This window comes from Panthera leo, chromosome B4 (genome assembly GCF_018350215.1).
Source record: "Panthera leo isolate Ple1 chromosome B4, P.leo_Ple1_pat1.1, whole genome shotgun sequence".
NCBI lineage: Eukaryota > Metazoa > Chordata > Mammalia > Carnivora > Felidae > Panthera > Panthera leo.
Genome location: NC_056685.1, coordinates 54285623 through 54308817, shown reverse-complemented (window position 1 = coordinate 54308817; position 23195 = coordinate 54285623). Strand labels below are relative to the sequence as shown.

At 40.3% G+C, this 23195-nt stretch overlaps 2 protein-coding genes across 6 annotated transcripts in view; both read left to right on the top strand.

Annotated features, from left to right (window-relative positions):
• The window catches only part of LOC122224314 (cationic amino acid transporter 3-like), a 435603-nt gene that overhangs the window by 369146 nt on the left and 43262 nt on the right, over positions 1 to 23195 (top strand). Inside the window, exon 1 of one of the 2 annotated variants that reach the window (XM_042945973.1) lies at positions 4732 to 4808. The exons of the other annotated variant lie outside the window; for it this stretch is intronic. The gene's annotated coding sequence lies outside the window, so the exon portion shown is untranslated. Of the gene's footprint in view, positions 1 to 4731; positions 4809 to 23195 lie in introns of those variants that run through there. 2 annotated transcript variants of the gene reach the window in all.
• LOC122224315 (cationic amino acid transporter 3-like) overlaps positions 1 to 23195 on the top strand; it is a 28665-nt gene that overhangs the window by 1399 nt on the left and 4071 nt on the right. The window contains exons 1-2 of one of the 4 annotated variants that reach the window (XM_042945977.1): positions 15453 to 15533; positions 17100 to 17131. The exons of 1 other annotated variant lie outside the window; for it this stretch is intronic. The gene's annotated coding sequence lies outside the window, so the exon portion shown is untranslated. Of the gene's footprint in view, positions 1 to 4736; positions 4809 to 8404; positions 8536 to 15452; positions 15534 to 17099; positions 17132 to 23195 lie in introns of those variants that run through there. 2 more of the 4 variants (XM_042945980.1, XM_042945982.1) reach the window with 2 other exon arrangements.

The following is a 23195-nucleotide window of genomic DNA, read 5'->3' as shown; positions in this document are numbered from 1 at the left end:
GGTGGGGAGGGGTAATGGGAATACTGAAGTCTTTGAGACCTTTATCCTGGTTATCCCCTTACCCACCCCTTCCATGGACTGAATTCTGTGTTTTAAAGCTTAAAAGTCTTCAATAAATGACCTGGTTTTGTCTTTCATCTTCAGAGGGTAAAGCATGACTTCCCCATTTCCAAGATGAGGCCTCAACTTGGTCAAGCTCTCCTGGGCAGAACATGTTGAGAAGGGCCCCAGGAGGCAGGTCTTTTGCCCTCTGGGGAGTAACTTCTCCCTCACACAACAGGTCCCAATCCTGGGTGCTTCCCAGTGCAGAGCCTGCAGGAGGGGGTACCACAGTACAGTTATTTGATTCTTTGATCCTCCCTTACCAGTTCTGTGACTTGAGGCAAGTTATTTAACCTCTCTGTGCCTTAGTTTCCATATCTGTAAAATAGCAGCTCTGATACCTGCTTCTGTAGCCTGTTATTGAGGATAAAAATAAATTTATGCCAAAGACCTGTGTACATTTATATTTATAAATCTGAATTCATTAGGCATTTTAAACCATCATCATCTTCATCTTTGATGTCTTCTCAGTGTATTCTCTCCACACCTGCTGTACACAGCAGCCTCTTGTCTGCCTAGTATTTTGCACACCCCCATCCTCAAAATCTGGCATTTCCTTTCCTCTGATCTTGCTTTGTGTTCTCAATCTCTATTTATATCCTCCTTTCCATAGGTATCTCAGTACTGGTAGAATCTGACATACTCTATCAGTCTATATGCATTTTTCTCTGCCAGGATTTCTTGTCTTGTGTGTCTTTCTTCTCACATCCCAGAATAAAGGGCCTTGTGTTCTCTTTCCTTGGGATGCTTTGCTTCCCTCTGTGCTGAGTCACAGTGTGAGTCCAAAGAATAGACACTACAGGGAGCAGAAAGATTGTGATAAAACAGGAGAGGGAGGCCTTGGGGGTATATAACAGCAATCTAGGCATCTGTATGTGTGGTTCCTACCTATAGGCTGTGTGATCCTTCTTCAGAGTGTTTTCCATGACTGGGGGGGGGAACAATCATCTCCCTCCAGGAACTAAGGGTTAGAAGGGAATTAATTTCCTAATGTTTGGGGAGACTATATTTTGTTCCCTGATTGGGATACATCATCTGGAGGTAAATGCCACAGAAAAAGGAATACCAGTCAAGAGAGGGTTTTCCTTATACTGGATACTGTGTGTGTGTGTGTGTGTGTGTGTGTGTGTGTGTGCGCGCGCACACATGTATTTCTCTGGTTCTAGTATTTTCCAACCCTAGGTCTAAGGAAATACTTTCCAAATTGTCTTGTAAATTTCTTTGCTGAAATTAAGACCATTTCTATAGTGGAGGAAGTTTTTAAAGTCCAGTTTCTGGTTCAATGTGTTCTATAGAAGATGTGTGTCCATGGGTGAGGTGGGGGGTAAATGGTAGAACTTGGAGAAGAAATATAATTACCCAGTTCCGGGCTTTAATTAAATGGAAACCCTGGGTATTTTGAACTTTATTAAACTTATAAGTGTCCATGTGGTGGAATGGACCTGGTAGATTTTGCTCCCTGGTCTTTTCTCTGCAGGATTCTCCAGAAGTTTCCCTCTCAACCTTCCCTCCTGCTGCTAAAGAGCCTTCTTGGACTCTAGTTATAATCAGATATCTGGTACCTGGGACCTTCAAATATGGCTGTCAGGGATGGTGACTGGGAGAACAACTCCCGTTTAGATTGCTTGAGTTAATGTTGTTAGGGTCTCCCCTGGCCCTGAGAGGAGATGGAGGAGCCAGTCTTTGCAGAGCCCCAAGAAAGCCTGGGGAAAAAGGCAGAGTCCAGCCTGCCATGCTGTCTTGCATCTTCACACAGTTGGATGGTTGTTCATCACTTGTCTCTTATAACCTAGATTCAGCATGTACATTGGCCTCAAAGTCTCTATTATCTGCCTGAGTTTCTTCTTTTGTGGATTTCATGTGTATGTTTGTGGGAGCCCTTTAGTTCAGAGCTGCTTGAAGACATTGATTGTGACTGCTCAGAAGTGTCTACATTGTTGACTCCTCATTAATGGACGGTCTCGAATATCTTATTTTGCTTATACTGTGCATGGTGCTTATTTAGTTCTCAGTACAGACATTGTCCCAGTCCTTAAACTTTCCTCACTTTTCTCCATGGGATCCATGACTAGTCTCTCCCCAGCACTTACTCCAGAGCTTGTCAGCATGACTTGCATTCCTGCCTCTGTTTCTCCTTCTCATTGGCTCAAACTCTCCATTTCTACAGTTGTGCCAGGCTGCACTTATTCTGAGAAATTTAGGGCTGAGCTTCAGGCCTCTTTTGATTGCGACACACACACACACACACACACACACACACACACACAAATATATATATAGGGTAAAGGAGGCAGTTTTCACATCCATGTAGGGGCCTCTGGGATCCCCAGGTTGGCATTGGGAGGGAACCTGGGGCAGTGATGGCAGCAGCTTCACCCTCTCAGCTTTCTGGGCACACCCACCACCCAGCAGCACCTGAGAGGGGACTGGGCTCAGCAGGGATCAGGTGCAATGGAAGAGGATCATAAAGCAAATATACATCCCTTCCCTGGCCTGGCTCCCTCCTCCTGCTCCACACTTGCCTCTTTCTCTCTGTCATTTTCCCTCCTCCATCCTTCTTGCAGCCCTGTCTTCTTCCTTCCTACTTTTCCTCCTTTACCTTCACCTCTATCAGGCAAATCTGTCTGTCTGTGGGCCTTTCTCTTTGACTCCATATAGTTTGTGCTGAGATTTTCCAAGACTGAGTCTGCCCTTAGCTTTCCTTCTGGCTGTTTCCCTTCCTGCTTCCCTCTATCAGTCTTTGAAGGTGTCTCTTCCATCACATCTTTGTGAGTTTCACCCTGTGTGCCTTTTAGTTTCTCCACCCACATCTCCTCCTATCTGTCTCCTTTTGCTGTCTCTCCATCCATGTTTTCTCTCTTGCCCTCCAATCCATCTCTCTTCCTTGCTTCTCTTATCTCTGTGTCTTTCATCCTCTTCCCCTGTCTCTGACTCACACCCCTGTCTCTTCTCCTCTTCCCTCCTCTAACCCCTCAGAGTTTAGACACTTCATGTGAAATCACCTGGATGGGCTCTAACTTCCAGGTTCCCCATTCTGTCCCCCCCCCCCCCAGGAGACACTTATGGCACCAACTCTGCATCCTCTGTGTTCCCTCAGCCCTGGACAAGTTGTCTTACTTCTCTGGTGATTGTCTAGGGCCCTGGTATTTCCCCTAGCCTCTACTGAGGAGGCAGTGTGTAGCATAGGGAGAAAGTTGAAAGGATTGTGTTTGTGACCAGATGCAACGACAAAGAGACCCTCTTCTTATACCCTTCTTTCCCTCAAAGCAGATGCACATCTGGGAAAAATCCCAGTTTGGGGCAGGGGAAGACAGCCTAATATTGTAACAGACACAAATCAAATACCCAGGTGCCCCTCCCCTACTGTTCTGTCATGACAGCCATCCTTCCAAATCCTGCCTGTCTCCTTTGCCTCTAGGAATCTTGGCTCTGTAGTCTGGCTGGGCCACTCATCCACCACATAGTATAGCACCTGGAACAAAGGAGGTGCTCAATTAGCACCCTTGGTCTTGCCTACTGGAGATGTCTTAGGGCAGGGCCAATGTTATTTGTAGTTTTTTTTCTCAGTTGGAGACTCATCGTGAGATCTGGAACAATTTTTTTTTCTGATTCAGTTTTAATGATCTGTCTTAGTATATTTAATGTAGACTTTAGGGACTTGAAGTTACTCTTTTTGCCCCTCCTTCCACTTCCACCCAATTCTTTAAGGAACCTAATTTAGGGTTTAAAGACATCTCAACACTGTTAAGTAGAGGAATCAGTGCCCCTTTTCCTTGACATCCATGCCTTCTTGGTACCATCACTTTTGCATTCATCCTTTGTTCTCTAAGTAGGCCCCATCTTCTCCATCTCTGAAAAACATGCCTCTGTTTGAAGGTTACCATCCTGGAAAGGAGGTGGCACCTTCCTTCGGTCACTGTTTCAGGGTCTTGGAAGCACTATGTTATGATTGTCTAGAGCAAGAAGCTCTGTAGCCTGGAACTATATATTTTTCTTTACTTTCTCCAGCACAATATTCAATGCATATTCAGTTAGAATGTGCTATGAATGACGAATGAGTGACTCAGGAAGTCCTTCATGATGAAGCATAAGCCAATTCCTTTTAGTTTTATTCCTGGAGTTTTGAGACATGTAGGTGAGGGTGCTGGGATGGATGGTGCTGGTAGAGGAACATAGTGAGAGATTGTTGGAGAGGTGGCTGGGGAATGTGACTCTATCATTGTTTATAGGGGTGCTCTTTAGCTGCTCCTGGAACTGGCCTCCAAATCCCACAGGCTGGGCTCTACCTGGCTCCTCACACTCTTCTCCTGACAATTAGGACCTTCTCTATACCTAGAGCCCTGGGAAACTTATTTACTTCTAAATTCACATCTTGCTGCAAATAAAGTCTCCAGCAAAGTCCAATTTGAGCCCTCAGTCCACCTCCTCACCCAGACAGCGTCCCACTAGTCTTCCATTGCCCAGCTCCAGCTTTCCTCCAGGATTCCATCTAAGGTACCTCCTTCACCCTTTCCCACCCTTCCCAGGCTGTGGCCTCCCCCATGGCCCTGTCTCCTGATGGCCCCGCCTCCCCATAGGCCCCACCTTCTTGAGGGCACCCTCCAAGTTCCACTCTTCATTCTGACTCTCCTTGGCCAAGCTCCTTCCCTGTCTTTGGATTTGACTTTCTTTTTCTTCTCCTGTCTTATCCTCCAAAAAGTCTATAGGTAAGTAATTCCCCCTATTTGTAGAGTTGGCAGGAAAGCTGAGACAGAGCCAGAGAGGAAGAAGCCTGAGCTTGGAGTGCTGCTGGGTGTCCAAGTGCTCTGGGGTTTGAGCAGAGGTTATTTCATGGCTAGATTGTGAATTGGGGGTACACACTAGAGGCATTGTGAGTTTGGGAAGAGCAGGCAGGTTTGCTGGGGTCAGAGTGATTTGGAGGCCTACACTCTCTTCTCTTCCAGACCAAAAATGTCTCAGCTCTGCTGAGTAAGATATGAGTTAAGGGAGGTTATTTCTTGGTGCTTTTCCTCCAGGGTCTTTCTCACCTCTTTGCCCTGCCCTTATTCTTGGCTTTCTTTTCTGACCTGGTTCAGAGCTTGCTTTATTCATCTTAGTTTTTCCCACAGGGCCTAGCACATAATATGATAGACATGTTCTTTGAATGAAGATTCTTCCACCTGGCTCTGCTATGTCCTTCATGTTTTCCCACACTTTCCCACTTGAAGTTCTGAAAATGTCTGTGTCATATCTTTTTAGGGAAGACATTGGTGTGGACTTTGTAGAATGGCAGGTCCAGTATGATAAGGTGCTCCCCCTGACCATAATGATTTGAGGTACATCCTCCATACTCAAAGAGACATATCTATTTTTACAGCTGCAGAAGGTATCTCACTCCCTTTATCATTTAATTTTTAAATAGGGTGTGTTGGGGATTGCTTGTAGGGTAGGTCAGGCTGTAAAAGCAATAATTACCATGTTTCCCTAGGGTTTGTCTTCCCAATGGTCTTTAAAACACTTTGTGATGGATTCTCTGAGGTCCCAAATGTATTGTAAAGGAGCCAGTGTTAAGTTAGCCTTGAAACTTGATGGCTTTGTTCTTTCTCTTAGAATCTATCAAATTTATGCTCATGATAGGCATATTTATTGATTGATAAAGCCTTGAAGGATAAGCCTAAAATAGGTATAGCTCTCTGGGTCTCCAAAAGGTAATTTGGTATTATTGAAAAACGTATTTGCAACTCTTTAATTTTAAAGGCCCTTGGAGTATTAAACTGTTGTTCATTCTCCCTGCCACCGCACTGCCATGTACACCGTACCCCAACACCAGAAGTCCAGACAGCACTCATCCATGTGTGACACCTATTTTATTGATTATAGGTGGCAAATGTTTATTTCTGGGTTGTCTTTCTCTGCCCTCTAGCATTTCCTGGGCAAATTTTCTGCATTGTCAATTGATATGTGGAAGTGCCTCTAGAAGACAGATTCATTTTTTTCTTTACCAAACACATCCAAATTGATAAATATAATTTTTGGATTATATTCTTTTGGTTCGTCCTTGTCCCCTTTTTTTTTTATTATCACAGAAATCATAAAGCCAATTGTAAACAGGACACTAGATGGCTTTCTGGATTCTGTGCATAAAAGGAAGGAAGGATTTGAGGGGGAGGGGGGAAGCTGTTTAACAAGGCTTTTTTGGAAAAAAATGAGTGTAGATCGCTCCTTATTGTAGGTAAATGTCATCCTAAATTATGCTTGTAGTTTGGAAAATAAAGTGGACAGGAAGGTGGGTTTCCTTCTACTGCTTTCTCCTGAGGACTTTTATCAGGTATTCTGTGTTGACAGGATTGAGGGTTGAGAAAAAAAGGATATAGAATTGTAGAGAGAAATGGAGAAGAAATGGATTTTTACTTTTGACATCAACGTATCACATTGCTTTCTAATCCCTTAATTTTACTCCCTCCCTGGATTTTCCCAGCTCTCTTTAATGATTCCTGTTTGGAAATTGTAATTCTGATTCTTCCTGGTATCTGATATAGTTTCTGAAGATCTCTGGAACGAGAAGCTCAGGTTTTTCTGATTTACCAGGTTGATCATCTTGTTTTGGTGTGATAGAAATGTTAAGAATTTCCAAAACTGGATTATGACTAAAACTTAAGATTTGGAGCAATTATCACTGCTCTAATTTTAATGTTCTTAGTGTAGTTATTATAGCCTTTATCACTTTAGAGACATGCTACTACCCTTGAATTCTTCCCTCCACCTCTACTCCAGGCTTTAAGGAACCTAATTTAGGGTTTAGAGACATCCTCAGCACTACTAAGAGAAGGCAGTAGTTCCCCTTTTCCTTGAGACCCATTCCTTCTTGGGCCATCACTTGTGCATTCAGCCCTCAGTTTCTAAGTAGGCCCCATCTTCTCCATCTCTGAGAAGTCTTGCCTCTGTTTGAAGATTATAATTCTGGTAAAGAGGTGGTACCTTCCTTTGGTCATGTTTCAGGGTCTTGGAAGCCTTACATTTTGAATGTCTAGAGCAGCAAGCTCTCTAGACAGAGAGTACATCTTTTTCTTTACTTTCTCCAGCAGAATTTCAATGCATATTCAGTTGGAATTTTCTATGAATGCTGAATGCCTGTTTCAGTAAATCCCTTGCGGTAAAGTTTAAGCCAAATCCCCTTTGGTTTTACTTCTGGAGTGATGGGAAACATGGGTGAGGGAGCTGGAATGAATAGTGGTGGTAGAGGAGCCCAGTAGGAGTTTCTGGGAGAGGCAGGTGAGTGGTGGTGCTTCTATGCTTGTTTAAAGAGCTCTTCAGTGGGCTTTTTAACTGGATCTGTAACTGGCCTCCATATCACCACAGGCTGGGTTCCACCTGGCTCCTCACACTCTCTTTGTGCCAACCAGGACCAGGGGAAGATTGTTGACTTCTAAATGAACAACATCTTGCTGCCCACAAAGTCTCCAACAAAGTATCATTTAGGTCCTCAGTCCACTTGCTCACCCATGCAAGGACACACTGGTCTTCCATTGTCCACTTCTAGTTTTCTTCCTGGTTTCCCTCTAAGCCACCTCCTTTCCCTTTCCCACCATTCCCATGCCCTGCATCCCTGAAGACTCCAACCCCTAGAAGGCCTGCTTCTCCCAAGGGCCCGAATCCCTGAGGGTCCCCTGCTAACCTCCACTCTAAGCCCTGACTCTACTTGTCTAAGCCCTTTCCTCTCACTGGTTTTGATTGCACTTTCTTCTCATGTTTCTCTCCTCATTGGCAGAAATAGCCTATGGGTAAGTGGTTTCTCTTGTTTATAGAGTTGGCAAGATAACGGAGACAGAACCAGAGAGGAAGAAGGCTGTGATGGAGTGCTGCTGGCTGTCTAACTTTATGGTGTTTGAGCAGAGGGTATTTAATGGCACTGGAGCTAGACTTTGGATTGGGGAGTGCATATTAGAGGCTTTGTGAGTTTGGGAAGGGCAGGCAAGTTTTCTGGGGCCAGAGGAATTTGAGTCCTGAACTCTGTTCTCCTCCAGACCAGAAAGGTTCTCAGATCTGCTGAGGAAAATATGAACTAGGGGAGGTTTTTCCTTGGTGCTTCTCCTCCAGAGTCCTTCCCGCATCTTTGTTCTGCTGTCCTTCCTGGTCTTTTCTTTCTGACCTGGTGCAGAGCTTGCCTTACTCATCTTTGTCTTTCCCACAGGGTCCAGCACATAGTATGCTTAGACACATTGTTTGAATGAATGAAAATTCTTCCACCTGGCTCTACTGCTTCCATGTTTTGCCACACTTTCTCACTGGAGATTCTGAAAGTCTCTGTGTCCTATCTTCTTAGGGAGGACACTGGTGTGGACTTCAGGACAGCAGGTCAAGTTTGATAAGGTGGTCCCCTGTCACCGTGATGATTTGAGGGGCTTCTTCCTCCATGCTCAAAGAGACATATATCTATTTTTACAGCTGCTGAAGGTATCTCCCTCCGTGTACTATCTAACTTAAAAAGTTGTGGTGGGGATTGATTATAGGTCAGGACAGGCTGTAAGAGGAAAGATTACCAAAATCTTCTGGGGTGTGGCTGCCTAGAAGTCTTTAAAACATTTTATGAAGGCTTCTCTGAGGTCCCAAGTATTTTATAAATGAGTCAGTTCTTTCAAGGTTTGAATAAACCTTGAAACCTGATGGCTCTGTTCTTAATCTATAAATTTTATGTTCATGATAGATGTTTATGTTTATTTATCAATAAAGGTTTGGAGGAGAAGCCTGGAATGGGTATGACTTCCTGGATCTCTAAGAGGCAATTTGCTCCTATCACAAAACATATTTCCAACTTTTTAATTTAAAGGCTGTTAGAGTCTTAAATGGTTGTCTGGTCAACACTCCCTACCCCCAACAGGCATGTATGCTGTGGGCAGTAGCCCAACACTAGAAGCCCAGACTACCCTATACATACACAACACTTGTTTAATTGATTATATGTAGCAAGTGTTTATGTCTAGGTTGTCTTTCTCTTGCCCTCCAGCAGTTCTTGGGCAACTTCTGTCCATTATCAATTGACATGTGTTATTACCTCCCAAAGGCAGATTAATTTTAACCTTAGTTTAAGCAAAATCATGTGGAAAGGCAAATTTCCTTTACCAGTATATTCCACATTGATAAAATATAAGTTTTGCATTATATTCTTTTGGTTTATCTTTGTCCTTTTTTTTTTTATTACAGAAATCACAAAGCATCCTGGGGATTAGAAAGAACAAGGGGATAGGGATAAAGGGTGTCCCTTAAAAAAAGTAGTGGCAGAGGCTTTTTGTTATACACTATGATGCATGAGCTGGGGTGAGGCAGAGGGGTTTTGGTGGAGAAGTGATATGGATTTATATTTGGATAAGAACACAGGACTTTGAGTCATGATGCAACTTTCATATGATCTGATTTATTTCCTACAAAAACAAACAAACAAACAAAAAACCCGATTAATTTTCCTACGGAGCAAGAAGCAGAATGGAGCAGCTCCCTGGTGAATGAGAGGAAGCAAGCATGGGGTGTTGTAAGAAGACAGAGAGAAGGAGTCAGCTGAGCACATCCATGGGGAGGATAGAAGGACACAGTTAACGATATGAAGGAAGGTAGCTGAGAGATAGTTGTCCTTTCCTAAGCCACCTTGTATGCCGTGTATTACTGAGGGTGTACATTGGGAGGAGGTACATGGAAGCAGGAGCAATGGGCTCCCACCACTAACAACTGCTGATCTAAAAGAGGACATGGGGTTTGGTGATAATGGGGCCACTGAATGGATTTCTGGATTCTGATGAGAAGGAAAGAAAGAATTTGGGTGTAAATACAGATGTTAAGCAAGGCTTCTTGGGAAAAAAAAGTTTGGATCGGTTCTCATTGTAGACAAAGACCGTCCTACATTACAGTTGTAATTTGGAAAATAGAGTGGACAGCCAGTTGGATTTCCTTCTACTGCTCTCTTCTGAGGACTTTATTAGGTGTTTTGTGTTGACTGGATTCAGGGTTGAGAAAAGGAGTAGGGAATCATAGGGGGAAGTAGAGAAGAAATAGATTTTTTACCATTAAAATCAATATATCACATAACTTTCTAATCTCTTAATTGCACACCCTTCCTTGGTTTTCCCAGCTCTATTTCTGATTCTGTTTTTGGAAATTCTATTTCTGATTGTTCCTGCAGCCCATCTAATTTCTGAAGACCTCTGGAAGTAGAAACTAAGTCTTTTCTGATTTCTCAAGTTGATCATTTATGTTGTTTTGGTGTGATGGAAATGTTAAGAAACTCCAAAACTGGATTCTAACTGAAATTAAACCTGTAACTGTGTCAAATCATGAATGAGAAACATTGTATTTAACTCTGTCTTCTCTGAAGTTACCCAGAGAGACTCAGAAAAGTCTCTTTGTTCACAACCATCGCAGAATGGTAGTAGATGATATGGAGTCTATACAGCCTCTGGAGAAGCTCTGGTTATCTGCTTTTTACTCAAATAGTGGTTCACTGTTACTAGTGTGGTGTGTGCATGAAGCAGTGACTTCATACATATTGTGGGAAGGAAGCAAAAATGCTTTGTTTTCCATCTACATAGATTTTTTTCTATATCTACATAGATTTTGGTCTACATTTGGATGGATGGATTTGGTCTACATACATTTGGTATGGATTGTGTTAGTTTGCAGCAGGATGGGTTTTCAGTGACTTGGAATTCATGGTCTGCCAGACTGGAATGAATTTTAGGCGTGGATCTGGGGGTGGTAGGGTAGGTGGGTGAGTTGGACGAGATGGATGTGTTTCTGCTTGGTCTAAAGAGCATACAGTTTGGAGGTTGCCATCCCTTCAAGTTTAAGTCTGGATTGCACCTTCTATGATTGGCTTGCAGAATTAGGGTTTCTAGCTGTATTCAGAGACCATGAAAGAGGTTCTACCCTATGGAACTTTTATCCTACAAACTTAGAGAATGGTTTCTTCCAAGTAACATGCAAACAGAATATAGTGCAAAGTAAGATTATAGGTGGGAGGATGCCTGGCAGGTGATCCATTTGGTGAGGTTGTTCTCAGGAGATTCTTGAGAGATAAGTTTGGATATTTATTTTCTTTAGCATGAGTTGAGTTTAGTTACTTCAGCTTTCTTTCCAACATTTCAGGGAAGCTATCTGAGCTGTACTTCTCTTTCCCCAGGGAATAACTTACACCTTTGTGGTTTTTCTCTCGTTTCCTTTTCAGCACAGAAAAAAAAAACCCTGAGAATTATTATATTATTATTATTATTAGTAGTAGTAGTATTACTATTATTATATCTCAGTATCTATATCTGTATTAATATCTGTAGCAATTATTTAACTGGATCTGTTAAATCCAGTTAAAATTGGGCAAACTGGATTTACTGGCTCAGGGTGTGGTGGAGTTTGTTTTATATTTTTTCATGGGGGTCATGGAAAGAAGGCCTCAAAGAGGCTGTATTTATTGGATCATGGTTAAAGCAAAACATGTAGCTTGAAATGATAGTTTCCCAGTGAACAGTTATGCATAATGCCAAGATGGACTAATTCCCACCTCTTTCATGAGGCCTCTCAGGCTGACTTGCAGTGCACACAAGATACTCACTTTCTTGCCAACACTGGAAAATGAGGTCCTTACTATTCTTACCTTCTATTGACTAGGAAGCCATCTGGGATCTTGACATGCCCTTGCCTCAACTGTTCGTTATGATTTAGGAATACCCTTCCTGGTTCATAGTTTATGTATCTTTTACATATTTTAGAAAGTTGGAGTTGTTTATGAAAAGCTCTTAATTATTCATTCCCAGAGAGGAGAATTCTCTATTCGCCACCACTGTCTTTCACTTTGTGCAACTAAGTGCATGATCATTTGGGGATAATAATGTTGGTATGATAGTTTAGGGGGAAGAAAAATGTTACTTTTGCTTGAGTTCTTTTGAAGAAAGAATTACTGTGGTGCCTGAATTATCTAATTTGGAAATTACCTTTGTAGTGATTTATGCTTAATTGAAATCTGATCTTTAATAGATTGAATCCAGTCTTTCTCACTTAGAAAACTTGTGATTTCTATTTTATTTTATTTTATTTTATTTTATTTTATTTTATTTTATTAAGTTTATTTATTTTGAAGGAGAAAGAGAGAGCACAAGCAGAGGAGGAAAAGAGACATAGAGGGAAAGAGAGAGAATCTCAAGCAGGCTCCACACTGTTAGTGCAGAGCCTGAAGCTGAACTCAAATTTATGAACCATGAGATTATGACCTGACCTGAAATCAAGAGTTGGAGGCTTAACCAACTGAGCCACACAGGCACCCCCCCCTTTCTCATTTTAGGCATAATCCAAACTACCCAGAAGCCATCTATGTAGCCATTTACAGAGAGTACACCAACAATGGTAGCAAAGAGAGAAAATTATTTTATGTGGGAGCTTACAACACAAAGGCATTTGATGGGTACTTCCCCATCCTCCTGAAAATAGTGAAATCCTATTCTCCATACCTCTCAATCTACTGGCTTTTGCCCCACTCCTCCCTTCTGGAGACCAGCCTTAAATATAGTTGTGCAGTTTGAGTATTGTGTCATGTTGCCTAATGCCAAAGCATTAGGTGACTTATTTTCCAAACAAATTAAATCAATGAAAGTAATAAAACTGTGTGTTTTCTGTCTTGTTCAGTTGTCACACATCAAGGGGATGACACTGGAGCAAATCATAAATGTCATAGGTACTGTGCTTTGTCTGAGCTGACTTGGGTTACTTCCTTTGTACTTTCGCTTTCTTGTGGTGAAATGGACTTGGGCTTCAGTTCTTGTGTCAGATCTCTGACATCACCAACTGATATGTAGAGCCTGGGGTACTTCCTTGGCTGTGGCCAGTTAATCTTCTCAGTTTCAGCTGGGGAAGGAAAGGCAAGCTGGAAGTATCATCAGGCAGAAGCTTTGCTCCTTGGTTCCACCTCATCACCTACTACTCCTACCCTCTTCCCTAACTGGGTGCCCTCCCAGTAGAGAATTCTAGTTCAGAGAGTTATGCCACTGGATATTAATGAGGGGAGAGAAGGGCAAGGAGAGCACAATGGAGAGATCAGATTTATATCTGTAGGTGTGACCAAAGAAGCTTCCAGGAGGAAGGTCATGTTGAACACGGTTTGGAAACAGTGTGTTCTAGGCAAAGGGATGGTCTGTGTGAGGGCTGATGTTAATGCCAGTAAGATGTGCATGTGTGAGGAAAGGCTTGTCCTGTTCAAGCAGGAGCCACGGAAAAGGTTAATATAGTAATAAGTGGTAGAAAAACAGTGAAAAGTAAGCCATATATATATAATCTTAGAAGTTTGGACTCAATAGAGAGCAGGAAACTGTGGGTCTGGTTGGAAGTGTGTGTGTGTGTGTGTGTGTGTGTGTGTGTGTGTGTGTGTGTGTATCTTTTTAAGACTTAAATAAAGTGTCCTTTTCCAGAAGGAGGTTATAGAACATTCACACTTCAGTTATCTGATGCAGTGTAGTGATCAGGTAGAATGTGACTTAGGGCTTTATCCTGCTTCAAGTGCAGTACTCTCTGAAGGCTTCTGGGTGAATCTGAGTTAGACCCGAGAGTTAGACCTAATCTTATTGTTTAGAGTTACCAATTTTAAGGACCAGCAGTGTGGTCCAGTAAGTATGGCAGGAGGCTGGCTCTGGATATGCTATATTTGTAAAGTATAGGAACCTACTAGGTATAGGTCTAGTATGGACAAGGTGCTAAATGTCTAAGTGACTTCATGTCAGCTGAATTGAATTGAGGGCTAGGTTGCTGATCCCCAAATATCTGAAACCAATGAGTTCAGTTGGAATTTCTTAGATTTATTCCAGATTTTTATGCAGTTTCCATGAATAAAGTCAAGATCCTTAGAGACTACTTTGTGAATTCTTTTGTTTCTGGATGTATTTGTGGTTTTCTTCCTTTTGAATATAAAATGGAAAGGCAATCCTTTCTCTTTTCTGTTGGTCTTCTGTTGACTAATAGCATGTTCAGAATACCCATTATTTCTTAGCTCACATCCATATTCATTGATAACTTTAAAAAATAATGAGCTTCAAAAATAGACAAAGAGGTCTGAACTGATGCCTGAAGCCCATTGGTCTTTATGTTTATTTCCATGGATGATTAATAAATACTAACAATGCTCTAGGTGCTGTGAGCTCAGTGCTGGTCACAGATATGGCTCACGATAGAGAACGCTAATGCCCATTTTATATATTCTACTAGGTCAGATGTCTGGTTGTCAACAAAAACCAAGCAAGAATGATCAGTCTAACATAGGTGATGTCCGTTTTCCCAGCATCACCCTGACATTTTAGCTCTGAGACAGGGTTAGTCATATTTTGGAGTGACTGGCAAGCTGACATTTTTCTGGCACTGGTTCTTTGGATTAAGGATGAAAAGGATATTTTCATTCCATGGCAAACATTCACAGTCTGCTTCCAATTGGCAGCCCAGTCTGGGGAGCAAATAGCCATATGAATTAGGAAGCTTAAAAAGATGTTTTGTTAAACCATCCTTGTTAAACTGGTGCCATCTGCCTTCCTACCTGCCTTTGTAGCATTTGGGGCAGTCTCTTGTGACAGGTGTTTCCTAAATGTTTGTGCAGGCAGCATCTGGAAGCCCTGTATGATGACTGAGGTTTGGGAAGTCCAATCCTGGAAGTATTTAGGTTGTTAGGGAAATTGCAACCATCTTCCTGCCACTGGGCTACCATTTTAGATAATGTCTGCTACCCACCCCCATCTTCCTTTACACATGAAGCATGCCTGACAGAGCAGGTGATTTACCCAGGCCCAAGGCTCATTCCAGGAAGGCCAAGTCAGGATGTGTGGAACTCAGTTAGGAAGAAGGTGATGGGCCTGAGGGTAGAGGGAGAATTAGGGTGGGGGTGTGACAGCTGGGTCAGAGAGTCTGGACTGAATATAAACTATTGGAAAAATCACAGATTATTGCATTGACAAAGGGAATTTCTGAATATGGTGTATAAGGGCGATGTTTCTGTGCTGTTATCAGCTGGATTTGTGGTAGATTCTCTCAGAATTCCAAATCATGGGTTTACTTTCTCTTCTGTATGTTATTTTGTTCATTTGTTTGTTCGTACTGCTTCTGTTTGAGTCACAAACTATAATTATTTAGTTCCCAGGTGTTTTGTTCTTTGAGTTGCTTCTCTGGTATCTTCATACTTTCTGGCCCACTTTCCCTCATCTTCAGTAAAAGTGGGAAGAGCGCAAGGACCACCCTGCACAACACAGTTGAGGGAAGCAGAAGTTGTCAAAAACATTACCCCTCTCCCACCCTGCCATTCAGATGGTCGTCCTCTGTGATTCCTACTTAGGGTCCATGGATGGGATTCAGTAGAGTGGAGGACATTTCTTTGAGGTGACCAGTGTCAGCGAGGTCTGTGATTCAACAAATGTGAGGAACTACAGCTGTGCCTTTGTTAAGAGGTAGGTGGCTGGAGACGGTTCCCCAGAGAGAGAAAAATGGTACAAGCATTCTTAGTGTCCATTAAGGAGCCTCCAGAGACAGTTGAAGGACTAAAGGAGAAAGAGGAATTAGGAAAAGGGAGATGAGTTCAGAGTAACTGGTAGGAGGTATGCCTGATCTTCAGTTGTTCTCCACCCTCCTCTAGCACCCTCCTTCCTTGTATTCTCCATGTCCTGGAGATTATAGGATTCCGGTTTTCTTCCATTTAAATCTGTTTAGTGCCTGACATTTCTCAGGCTCTGAACCTCATCCTCTCACATCATCATCTCATGAAATTCCTTTGTTGAACCTGAAATGCACAGAGTGGAGTCAACCTTGCCTTAATCATGGATTATTAGCACCATCGCTTCCTGTCAGGCCTTGTATCAATGGATTTTATTTCCCCCTTTCATTATGATCTATTCTCGTATCCCGTCCTCAAGGGGGGTGACAATTTCTTTAGCGTATGTATAAATGCTCTTCCAATCTATGATCTATATGTGTATTTAGATACGTTCATCCACTCAAACAAATTCACAGTGTTGACTCTGTGTCAGGCACAGTTGTAGATGCAGGGAATACAGTCAGGAGCAAAACAATAAAAAAAATCCTGTTTTCATGGAGCTTGCATTATTTTTGAATGAGAAAAATCATGAACAAATATATAACATGTAGTACCTTAAGTAGTGATAAGTACCATGGAAAAAAAGGGGGCGGGGTGATAAGGTACCTTGTGGGTGGTTAGTGGGAGACTGCATTTTTTTATGGGTTGCTTAAGGAAGGATATGCTACAAATGTGCTATGTCACCAAATGCAGTTAATGAATCAACCATGTGGATATGTGAGCTAGAAGTGGTGCAGTTATAGAGACAGCAAGTACAAAGGTTTTTATCTGGTATGTTAGGAGGCCAGAATGTTTAGGAGGCCAGTGGCTAGAGAACAATGAGTGGAAGCAGAGAGAAACAGAAGGCTGAAAGGTGGCTGGGTCAGTTACAAATACTGTCGGATTTGGGGGCCATTATAAGTGCAGACTTTGGCTTATACTATGAATAAAAAGGGAAAGTAGTGGAAGGTTTTGAGCAGAAAAACGATGTGACGTTTTTAACAGATACATGTGTATTCTTGAAAAATGTACATAATTTTTTTGCTTGTTTTTAAATGTACATAAATAACATTGTGCTATACACCTCATCCTGCTTTTACTGTTGCTACCTAACATTGTTTCTGAAATCTACCCAAGTAACACTCTATAAATCTACAGTATTATTCCTGACTGCTGTGTAGTATTTCATTATGCATATACAGCACATATTACTTATACATTCCTCTAGTAACAGATGCTGGCAAAGCTTCCAAAATTTTGCTTCCACACAGTCTTGTAATGAACTCACTCATATAAGTCTCCTTATGGACTCAGGAGAGACTTTCCTTGGGGTGTTTACCTGGGAGAAGTAGGAGGGTGTGTGCATTTATAATTCCACTAAGACTGTGCTTCAGGATGATGGCACTCCCACCAGCAGTGTCAGATAGTTTATATCTTCTTACAGAATTCTCATGTGGATCCAATAAGGGAAGTCAGGTAAGCTTCCTTGTGGATAAGGAAACTGACACTTAGAGAGATTAAAAAAATCACCCTAGTTTATGTTATCAAACAGAAGAGCCATGTCTGGAATCCAAAATTTCTGACATAATGTTCATTTCTCTTACCTCTAATGTCCCCACCACTGCCCCTGAAATAAGATGAGGCATCTGTAGGCAAAGTTGTTGTTGTTGTTGTTGTTGTTGTTGTTGTTGTTGTTGTTGTTACTGTATTTGAGCCTTGAATTTTTCAATCCTGGTTTAACTCAGCCAGTCTAGGACCAAGTGTTTAGCATCAGCATGTATAAAGGTATCTAATTAGAGCCCTTAGAGTTTCAAGGAGAAATATACGGAATAAAACTCTTTCATTTTCTCATGAGGGCTAGATGACAGGGTTGAGTTTTAGTGGGTGATACTAGACATTTATAAAGACTAATTAATTATCAGATTTTTGGTACTTTGGATCAGATTTCAATATTAAACATTAGGTGGATTATATTAAGTACATATTGTATGTTAGGCACAAAACTAAGTACTTTACATGCATCATTTCACTTACTCCACACATAAACCCTATGAAATATTTACTTTTACTCTCTTTTGACTGAGGCTTTTGATTAAGTTGTGGAAACTTAATCCCTGAGAGGTGAACTAATTTGTCCAGAGTCACCCAGTGTGAGGTTGACGTGTGATTTGAATCTGAACACTCTACTTGCAGAGCCTTTACTCCTAACTCCTAAACTGTGTTGCCTTCCTGTGATCAAAGAATTCAGAATCTCTTTCTTCCCTTTAATGTACTGTTGAACTCGATTTGCTAGTGTCTTGCTGACAATTTCTGCATCCAGTTTCATCAGAAATATTGGCTTGTAATTCTCCTCTTTAGTGGGGTCTTTGGTTTTGGAGTCAAGGTAATGCTGGCTTCAGAGAATGAGTCCAGAAGTTTTCCTACCATTTCTATTTTTTGGAAGAGTTTGAGAAGAATAGTTATTAATTCTGCTTTAAATGTCTAATAGAATTGCCCTGAGAAGCCATCTGGCCCAGGACTCTTACTTTTTGGGAGATTTTTGATAACGAGTTCAATTTCTTTGCTGGATATGGGTCTATTCAAATTTTCTATGTTTTCCCGTTTGAATTTTGGTAGTGTGTGAGTGTCTAGAAATTTGTCCATTTTTTCCAGGTTATTCAGTTTGTTGGCATATAATTTTTTATAGTATTCTCTTATAATTGTGTTTCTGTGGTGTGTTTGTGGTCTTTCCTCATTTGTCATGATTTTATCTATTTGGGTCCTCTCTTCTTTTTGAGAAGTCTAGCTAGGGGGTTATCGATTTTGTTTATTCTTTCAAAACACCAGCTCTTAGTTTCATTGATCAGTTCTACTGTTTTTTGTTTGTTTCTTTTTGTTTGATTCTATATTGTTTATTTCTGCTCTAATCTTTATTATTTACCTTCTTCTGCTGGCTTTGAGATTTATTTCCTGTCCCTTTTCTAGTTCCTTTAGGTATAGAGTTAGATATATTTTAGGTATTAAGTTAGGTATAAAGTTACGTATATTTGGGAACTTTCTTCCTTCTTGAGATAGGCCTGAATTTCAACGTATTTTCTCTTATGACTACTTTTTATAAATCCCAAAGGGTTTGTATTGTCATGTTTTCATTTTCATTTGCTTCCATGTACAGTATTTTTAAATTTCTTCTTTAATATCCTGGTTAACCCATTCATTCTTTAGTGGGATGTTTTTTAACCTCCTAAGTATTTGAGGTCTTTCCAAATTTTTTCTTGTGGTTGATTTCAAGTTTCATAGCATTGCGATCTGAAAATATGCACTGTATGATCTCAATCTTTTTGTACTTGTTGAGGGGAGTTTTGTGACCCAATATGTGATCTATTTTGGAGAATGTTCTATGCGCACTTGAGAAGAATGCATATTCTGCTGCTTTATGGTGAAATGTTCTGATATATCTGTTATGTCCATCTGTCCAAAGTGTCATTCAGAGCTGTTTCCTTATTGATTTTCTGCTTAGATGATCTGTCCATTGATGTAAGTGGAGTATTAAGATACCCCACAACTATGGTATTATTATCAATAATTTTGCTTATGTTTGTGATTAATTGATTTATATATTTGGGTGTGCTTAAGTTTGGAGCATAAATTTTTACAATTGTTATTTACCATGCTCATGTAGGATTCATTTCTGGGCTGTAGGGCTGGTTTAGTACTCACAAATCAATCAGTATGATACACCATATTAATAAAAGAAAGGATAAAAACCATATGATCATTTCTATGGATGCAAAAAAAGTATTTGAGAAAACACAGCATCCTTTCTTGATAAAAACCCTGGAGAAAATAGGGATAAAAGGAATATGCCATAACATCATAAAAGTCATATATGAAAGGCCCACAGCTAATATCATCCTCATTGGGGGAAACTGAGAGCTTTCACCCTAAGATCAGAAACATGACAAGGATGTCCGCTCTCACCACTGTTATTCAACATAGTATTGGAAGTCCTATCCTCAGCAATAAGACAACAAAAAAAGATAAAAGCCATATGAATTAGAAAGGCAGAAATCAAATTTTCACTCCTCACAGATGACATGATGCCCTACATAGAAACCCTAAAGTCTACACCAAAAAAAAAAAAAAAAAAAAAAAAAAAAAAAAAAAAAAACCCCACTAGAGCTGATACATGAATTCAGCAAAGTTTCAGGATATAAAAACAATGTATAGAAATTGGACACATTTCTATATACCAATGATGAAGCAACAGAAAGAGATATGAAGGAATCAATCCCTTTTGCAATTGCACCAAAAATTATGAAATACCTAGTAATAAATCTAACTAAACAGGAAATAGATCTATATGCTGAAAACTATAGAAAGATTATGAAAGAAATTGAAGAAGACACAAAGAAATGAAAAATTATTCCACGCTCATGGATTGGAAAAAAATATCGGTAAAATGTCTATACTACCCAAAGCAATCTACATATTTATTGGAATTCCTATCAAACTAACACCAGTACTCTTCACAGAGCTAGAACAAACAATCCTAAAATTGGTATGGAACCAGAAAAGGCCCCAAACAGCCAAAGTAATGCTGAAAAAGAAATCCAAAGTTGGAGGTATCACAATCCTGGACATAAAGCTGTATTACAAAGCTGTAATAATTAAGACAGTATGGCATTGGCACAAAAGCAGATACATAGATCAACGGAATAGAATAGAGAACCCAGAAATGTACCCACAGATATATGGCCAACAAATCTTCAAAAAAAAAGCAGGAAAAGAGTATCCAGTGGAAAAAAGACAGTCTTTTCAGCAAATGGTACTGAGAGAACTGGACAGTGAAATGCAGAAGAATGAAACTAGACACTTTCTTATGCCATACACAAAACTATATTCAGAACAGATGAAAGACCTATATATAAGATGAAAAACCATCAAAATCCTATGGAAAAAAAAACTGGCAACAACCTCATTGACCTAGGCAGCAGCAACTTCTTACTTGACATATCTCCAAAGGCAAGGCAAATAAAAGCAAAAATAAACTATTGGGACCTCATCAAAATAAAAATCTTCTGCATATGAAAGGAAACAATCAGCAAAACTAAAAGGCAGCCAACAGAATCGAGAGGAGATATTTACAAATGACATATTGGATAAAGGGTTACTATCCAAAATCTATAAAGAACTTACCAAACTCAACACCAAAAAACAAATAACCAGTGAAGAAATGGGAGGAAGATATGAATAGACACGTTTTCAAAGGAGACATCCAGATGGCTAATAGACACACGAAAAGATGCTCAACATCACTCATCATCAGGAAAATACAAATCAAAACCACAATGAGATATCACCTCACACCTGTCAGAATGGCTAAAATTAACAACTCAGGAAATGAGGATGTGCAGAAAGGGGAACACTTTTGCACTGCTGTTGGGAATGAAAACTGGTGCAGCCACTCTGGAAAGCAGTATGGAGTTTTCTCAAAAAATTAAAAGTAGAACTACCCTACAACTCATCAATTGCACTACTATGAATATATTGAAAGGATACAAAAATGCTCATTTTATGGGGCACATGCACCTCAATGTTTACAGCAGCACTATCGACAATAGCCCAAGTATGGAAAGAGCCCTAATGTTCATTGGCTGATGAATGGATAAAGACAATGTGATACACACACACACACACACACACACACACACACACACACACAAGGGAATACTACTCAGTGATGAAAAAGAATGAAATCTTGTCACTTGCAACAATATGGATGGAACTAGAGGGTATTATAGTGAGCAAAATAAGTCAGTCAGAGAAAGATATTATATGGTTTCACTCATATGTGGAATCTGAGAAAGTCCACATATGAACATAAGGGAAGGAAAAATTAAAAAGAAAAAACAGAAAGGGAGGTAAATCATAAGAGATTCTTAAATACTGAGAATAAACTGAAGGTTGCTGGAGGAGTAGTGGGTGTGGGGATGGGGTAAATGGATGATGAACATTAAGGAAGGCACTTTTATGGATGAGCACCTGGTGTTATGTGTAAGAAATGAATCACTAGGTTATACTCCTGAAGACAAGACTACACTTTATGCTAACTGACTTGAATTAAGAAAAAGAGAGAGAGAGAGAGAGAGAGAGAGAGAGAGAGAGAGAGAGAGAGAGAAACGAAACAAAGAAACAAAGAAAGAAAGATTTTACTCTGACCTGCATGGCAAGCATGACAAACTCAGTCGTCATGACTCAGTAGGAAGTTTTGGGCTTCTTTTCTTAACTGCCTTTCAAAATGTCAATTATTAATACAAAAGTAAATTTATTATTGTGTGATAAATGTATCATGCTATATCTTGCTATGCCAGAATGAACAGATTACTTGTAAATAACATTTTATGTTAAATAAATTAGGTATCTTTTTCATTAAAATTTTATGTGTATTTATTTTTGAGAGAGAGAGAGAGAGAGAGAAAGAGAGAGAGAGAGAACTCACAAGCAGTGAGATCATGACCTGAGCCAAAGTCAGACGCTCAACCAACTGAGCCACCCAGGAGCCCCAAGAAATCTTTGTCATTAAACAACAACAACAACAACAACAACAACAACAACAAAACTTCAATCCTTTCCTATCAGCAGATATCCCAGTGTGTGGCATACCTCTTTAGAGGTATATACATCTATAACTATATACTTATAGAGATAGATTTCATGGAAATTATGTAATATTACATAGAGTTGTACTGTACATATAATTTTGCAACTTCTTTTTTTCTCTCAATAATGTATATTGAATACATATTAATGTTACTTTACATAGATTTAACACGTACCTTTTAGTATTAACATAAAAAAAGAATCTCTTCCTTTTAAAATTGAGGACCATTTCTTGTCAGTTGGGTGGTTTAGAGCAATCATGGGAACTACTGGACAAGAATCTTCAGAGGGAGAGGATATAAAGTTTGAAAATGTCTCTAGGTGTCTCCATTATGCCTCCCTCTGTCCCCTGAAGTGAGAACCTCTGCCTTAGGACATCTCTCCTAGATTATAGGTCCTGAAAATGATGCCTTCAAAAAAATAGGAATTTTATAACAGGGTGTGGGTTTTGGCTGCCTATAACCCAAGGCAGCCTGGTATTTTTAAAACAAGTCTTCTGGCAAATAATGGTTATCACCTATGTGTGGCTTATACCTTCCATGAATGATGTGTGGTGAAGGTTATATCAAAGTTGGTTTTCACATTATATTTTCATTTTGCTTTCCTTCTACAAGTAAGATAATACCATTTATATCTTTACCTGAGCCATTTTATAAAGGCTGCTTGGCTACAAAGTTGTTATCTCAAAGTCAAGAGATAGCAATTTTTGATTTTGTGTTCTTTCAGGTTTCTTTTCTCAGTTTGCACATTTGTTCAACAGATATTTATTGAGCACCTGACTCACAGTCTAATGGAGGAGGCAGGCAGCTGACTTGGAATTTGGATACATTAGGATAAATGGCACATGAGGAAAATTCAGATTCTATGAGAGGTCACAGGAACGGAAGCATAAGGATCAGGG